Raw genomic sequence first — 6,733 nt, 5'->3', positions numbered from 1 at the left:
AGAATGTTCAGTCTGATTTCTTTTTTAAAAGCTTATTTCCTAAGCTTTAATGCATTTTTCTACTGCCTAGCAATGTGGCGCTACTGGACTGACTTGTTGTGATGGTAAGAATGACTGCTCTGGATTGCTGTTCAGTGTTCACTGGAACTGGCCAGATGGGCCCCAATGGTGTTTTTCAGTCCTGTATGTTCCTATGTTCTTATATTCATATATTCAGTGAATGCTCTGTCTAAATGTACATTTTTTTGCTAATCATAAAATAACTCATGTGTAAAATATATGTATAAAAAAATTAAACATATTATTCTGAATTAAAAGCGATCTTTTGTCTAATTTTTTCTACTGCGAGTCACAGGTGAAGGGTCAAGGTCCTAGTTCGGGTGAAAGGAGTCAGAGAGGAGACGAGATAAATCAGGAACTAGGGATTAGGTGAGATCAAGCTTGGGTTTTAAAAGCCTTAAGATTTAGGAGGAAGAAAAGACTGAGGATGGTAAACAATTCCACAGTTCTGAGATCTTGTGATAGAAGGAGTTAGATTACGAGATGGTGCAATTCAATCTTGATTTCAGCACCATGAGGATGCAGGAAGGAGGAAGAAAGAAAGAACTTGCATTTATATAGTGCCTTTCATGCCTCAGGACGTCCCAAAGCACTTTACATCTATTTAAATACTTTTGAAGTGTAGTCACTGTTGTGATGTAGCAATCGCGGCAGTCAATTTACACACAGCAAGGTTCCACAAACAGCAATGTGATAATGACCAGATAATCTGTTCTTTTTTTAAGTGATGTTGTTTGAGGGATAAATATTGGCCAGGGCACTGGGGAGAACTCCCCTGCTCTTCTTCGAAATAGTGCCATGGGATCTATTACATCCACCTAAAAGGGCAGACGGGGCCTTGGTTTAACGTCTCATCTGAAAGACGGCACCTCTGACAGTGCAGCACTCCCTCAGTACTGCACTGGAGTGTTAGCCTAAATTTTGTGCTCAAGTCTCTGGAGTGGGACTTGAACCCACAACCTTCTGACTCAGAAGCAAGAGTGCCACCCAGTGAGCCCCGGCTGACAAGGAAGGAGGAAGCTGGTGATGGGCAGCCTGTTTGAAGCCGAGAGAGACAAAATAGAAGGAGACAAGATAGTGTGCCATGGAGAGATAAAAATGAGAGGGTGGAGGTGAGAGAGACATCGCCTATCAAACAGCAGGCATTTTCATGTACCCTGTCCAGGAGGGCAAGAGGTATTGGGGGGGCTTCCCTGATATTGGATAAAGAACTGTATAAGTTGATGAATACTGGAGACGAAGTAAGGAGGAAAATTGAGACGTCTGTTTTCAAATCAAGAACTTGGAGTCTAGTTTAGAAAGTTCCAGTTAGCTCATTCGCAAATTGGACTGTCCAGTAAACTGGATGAGTAGTAAATCCAATGGTTTGACAAAAGGTGAGGGGGGGGGTTAGCTCTATTCATTTTCAATGGACAGCAAGATAGGCACCTACACGTATGCAAAACCATTGGCTTTAAGGGAGAAAACAACTGAACGATGGCATGTGCCCCACAGTTGGCTCAACTCATAGTGACAACGGTACAAAAATTATGACGCGGGTATGAATTCTCCCGCCTCCTGAAACAGAGCAGCGCTGGAAATCCAAAAACCAAAGCGCAGAGACAAAATGTCAAAAAAAAGGGCTTTCCAATAACTACAGCCCCTCTGATTGGCAGCAGAACTAATTAAATAGTACGTTGGGAACTGGATCTATATTGCTGCGTGTTGCCTTGTGATTGAAAAAAGATTGAGTTGAAATGAAAATGTCTCTTTGCAATTAGAAAAAAAGCATTGGTCTCTACTCTGCAAACTGCCTCGGATCTATCCAAATTCATTTTTGTGAACCTGAATGACAGGTGGGAAAGAAGATGAATGGACAATCAACTGGTCCATATGCATTTCAACTGCAGTTAATGACCATCATTACACTTCAAAAAGACCGTAATGACATTGGATAAACACACAGGTTAGTTAAATTGTTCTATTTAAAAAGGTCAGGAGAGAAAATTACGATAATTTCTTGACCTTTTCAGAAGTGCCATCTTGAGTTAGAGAGTTTGAAGTAAATGTTATTTTTGGAGCCTGTGTCATTCTTTGCTGATTGTCCTTAGCCCTCACCTTTCCCCCTGACCCTGTCCCATGATTGTATTCGCAGCAGATTTCAATAACCTTGAATGGGAAGCACCTTTATTATGGCCTGTATATTAAAATGTAAAAATATTTAGGAACAGGAAAAGCCAACTAGACCGAACAAGCCTGTGCATTTATCAGGAGGGCATCACTCCTCTGAAACTGCTGCAATTGCAAAGGCCTTCACATCATATCCCTCAATTTCTTCTCCCTCCGGGAACGTGTCGAAAGGCATTTTCACATTGCAGTGTCAGTTTCAGCATAGTCGGGCTATTCCAGACACTGATTTCCCCTTCAACATTTCCGCCCAACACCAGTCTCTGCCAGTCAATGGGCAAAAGTGAAATCGGCAAATCAGGTGGCAATTCATAAGACCAACAATAAATGGGTCTCCTCTGCCACTGGAAGAAGGTAAGTTGGGCAGTTTATATCTCTAACCTCAGACCAGGGAGAGAGAACGGGATGCAGATTTTAACCATAAAAGTGGCTAATTTGTCTACACCCCATTATTACTGTTTACTTCAACAATCTTATCCCACAACTCTTACTCTGTGAGTGAAAAAAGCTCAACCACTCCCTCGTTTTAATTTGTTTCCGCTGGTGTTTGAACCCTTCACCGTGGTGAACAATTAGACTGAGTCAGTCTTGTCAACACCCTTCGTATAGTTTTAAAAACTTTATTTCGATCGCCCTAAAGTCACCTCTTTTTCAGAGGAGGCCAGCAGAGGGATTTCTTCCATCTTGTAGAAGGACTGAGTTATAGATTGGGACATTTAAAGTAGAAAGGTGGCCAGGGGAGAACAAGAGGTGGTTTGAGGCTGGTTTGTGTATGAGTGTCAAAGCCACAAAAGCATTAGCAAGCCCAATAGCAACGTGGGACCATAATGCTCAGCAGTAACTCATGAATGGCCGTCTTTTTTCTTCCTACTATCACAAGAATACAAGATAAATTCTGAGGAAGGCGGCCACCTTAGCTCATTCACCCATGTGTCATGGTGCTAGACATTGGTATTGGCTTGACAGAATTATGCAGCATGCAAATCCTAGAGGAGTTGGGAGGGGTTTCTGTAGTGTCATGAAGGTTATGGCTTTGGAAACGTGGAGTTGAGGAAAGTGATGAGTGCATTGTGATGACCACCCATGGGAAGCTAAAGAGTTAGTTGAGGGCGCATGGGTTGAAGGGAATGGTGCTACACAGTCATTTTTGGTGCAGTGCATTATTATGATGTTTTAAATTCACAAGCTTTCGGAGATTTTCTCCTTCCTCAGGCAAATGTTAACATTTGCCTGAGGAAGGAGAAAATCTCCGAAAGCTTGTGAATTTAAAATAAAATTGCTGGACTATAACTTGGTGTTGTAAAATTGTTTACAATTGTCAACCCCAGTCCATCACCGGCATCTCCACATCATTATTATGATGTGTGAGCTGCTTGCCACTCCTTGTGAGATCAATGGCATTTTTCCTGCACTGGAAACTCAATGTTACTTAGAATTTGCTGTGTTTCAGGGCAGCCCATCCAGCTCAATTTTCCCTCAATATATACGAGCATCTCAACTAAGGAGCGGTGGGCGGCATGTGATTCTGAAGGGTGGTGTTACTAGACCGTTTAGGTTCAGTTCAGTTTTGGATAGATTAATGTCACAAGAAGATGTTCAGAGTTTCATAGAAACATTTTGGAAAAAGATAAATGAGGAGGTGGGAGCTCAGGATTCATGATACAAGTGAGCTTGGTTAAACAGGAGACCTGCTCTCTCTTTTCTTCCCTTCCCCTCCCACTTGTACACAATACTGTTTCACAATATGCCTCTTTAGTCTGTACTCCTCCCCACCACATATTCAATAAAAATAGCAACAGCGATGATAGGTGGGAAAAGTACCAAATCATAGGTGGGACTTTGTGCTGGACTGACTTGTCCGAGCTCACCCTCAGCACCAAAGTTCATGTAAAGGGTTTACTTCAACTGAGAGTTGGTGTTAATCCAATAACCAACCTTAGAAATTAAACTGGATGTGACAGTAGGCTAACAAACTGCCTGTTCACTCTAAAACATGGGCCCAAATCAGGCCCAGATTGGTGGGACAAAAGTCTCTTCTCTGCCAACCGTAAGAGTCCTGGATGAAATGAGCCATGTTCTGTAATTCAACACTGTACCCCACCATTTTATGAGGAGGAGGAGGAAGGAGGGGGCTACTTAACTTTGGAGCAAGGCTTTTCTGATTTAAAAATAAAATAATATGCAGTATATTACTGACCATCCCTAACAACTCCTAAACCATGGAAAGTCTACCCTCCCCTTACAAGATAGACCGGTGATGTGAATTCTGAGCAAGGTAAGTGGGGACTGATTTAATCAAGGCTAAACAGATTAAAACTAATGAACAAGTAAATTGAGACAATTTGGATATCATTTTCCAATTTAATTGGTTATGTGGTAAATTTAAGAGATGATTACCAACAGGTTTTTGGTAATTTGAAAGTCAACAGGTCAGATGACATTGAACCTAAGAAACGACTGTAGCCCTAACCTTTGATGGTCTAAGGAATGTTCCGGTAGAACCTAATTATGTTTGTGAAGTGTGCTGCCATCAGGGTTTGTGTTAGGAAGAGCAGACTCTCTTTTTCTTTCTCTTCTCATTTCTGATACCTGTCATACTGAGGCCTCCCTGAATGAGATTGCCAACTATTGCCAAATTAGGTGCTGTTTTGTGCTATGGAATGGAACGGTCACTTCAGTGAGGTACCAGAGGGCTACCTGCAACAGTGGAACGGTAACACAGCATGAGTCTACAACTTTAGCAAAGGAAAGGGAGAAAATTAAGAGATTTAGTCGTGCTCATCAAGGTGAGGGACATCACTGCTGAGAAATGGAACTCTTTCAATTTCAAAGCAAGTGTCGCGTTAAGCAATTCCAGGTCAGGTACGGTAGGGCCAAGCTCCAAGCTTCCTCCGCTCCACCCCCAACCATTTGCTTCCACTCCAACCCTCAGAAGAGCACCTCCTAATGCATCAGTTTAGCACTTTTTTCCCCCTTTCCTCAGTTCTGTCTGAGAGATGTTACTAATTAGTGTGAAATTAGGGGCAGATTTGTGCTGTAAGCACAGGCGCAATATGAACTGGATCAAGACTGGCCGAACTCATTTCATGTAGGACTTTTGGAGACAATGGACACTTTCATCCCAGCAGTCTCTTAAACCTATACAAATCATTGTTAGAATATTGGGTCCAGCTTTGAGCGCCCTACATTAGAAAGGATGTCAAGACCATGGAGGGAATACAGAATAGGTTTACGAAGTTGGGCCTCTGTTCAGGAGGACAGAGAAGGTTTGGGACGAGCTCTGATGTGAGTGTTCAAACTTCTGAGGTGTCTTGATATGGTAAATAGGGAAGAAACTATTTCCGCTGCTCGAGTGAGTCATCAACTGAGGGCATCAATTTAAGATCAAAAGGGAGAGATTAGGAATAGTTTTTTGTGCAGTGTTGTTAGGTCGCAGAATACCAGAAACAGTGCTGCAAGCTGAATCCATAAAAGCTTTTGAGGTGGATAAATGTTTGAAAAACAAAGAAAGAAGAAAGGACTTGTGTTTATATAGTGCCTTTCATGTCCTCCCTACTGTCCGGGAGACTCACTCACCAGCCACGTATGTTGGGAAATTGCGGGGGCTCCGCTTATGGTTTTCCGACCATTATAATTAATGGATGGACTATCACACCAGGCTGTCCGATGATGACACACATCCACAAGGTTAGCTCTATAGAGTAAAGAAAGAAAGAACTTTCATTTATATAGCATCTTTCATGACCTCAGGACTTCTCAAGATGCTTTACAGTCAATGAAATACTCTTGAAGTGTAGTCATTGTTGTACTGTAGGGAAAGACGGCAGCCAAATTGTGCACAGCAAGATCCCACAAACAGCAATGGGGATAAATGACCAGATTAATGTGTTTTCAGTGATGTGGGTTGAGGGATAACTATTGGACAGCACAACGAGGAGAACTCCCCTGTTCTTCTTTGAATAGTGCTGTGGGATCTTTTACATCCACCTGAGAGGGAAGACGGGGCCTCGGTTTAACGTCTCATCCAAAAGATGGCACCTCCGACAGTGCAGCGCTCCTTCGTCACTGCACTAAAGTGTCAGCCAGGATTATATGCTCAAGTCTCCGGAGTGAGACTTGAACCCACAACCCTCTGACACGGGGGCGAGCGTGATACCACTGAGTCAAGGCTGACGCCTTAAAAAAGAAATGAGCTGGGATGGATGTGAAAGGCTGACTAGGCTCCTTCTCCGCTGTAACTGTCTATGGTTCTATGATTTCACCAGAAGGGAGCCAATAAACCCATCTGGTCATCTTAGGGTACAGTCTGGCTGGTCGCAACTGGCTCGCTCCATCCATTAGTACCTGAAAATTGTAGTCGGGAGTTCTACACCCATCGCAGGACCCCGGCATATCATGTTTTAGCAGCCTTCTGCCTGTTTCGGGCAGGCGAGCTGCTCATCCACACACAGGCCTGCCTGAAAATTGGATGAGGAGGGACCTTGAGCATCAATGGGGCAGCTGAGGC

Source organism: Heptranchias perlo, chromosome 33, assembly GCF_035084215.1.
Source record: "Heptranchias perlo isolate sHepPer1 chromosome 33, sHepPer1.hap1, whole genome shotgun sequence".
NCBI classification, from domain to species: Eukaryota; Metazoa; Chordata; class Chondrichthyes; order Hexanchiformes; family Hexanchidae; genus Heptranchias; species Heptranchias perlo.
Note: the sequence above shows the minus strand (reverse complement) of the source record.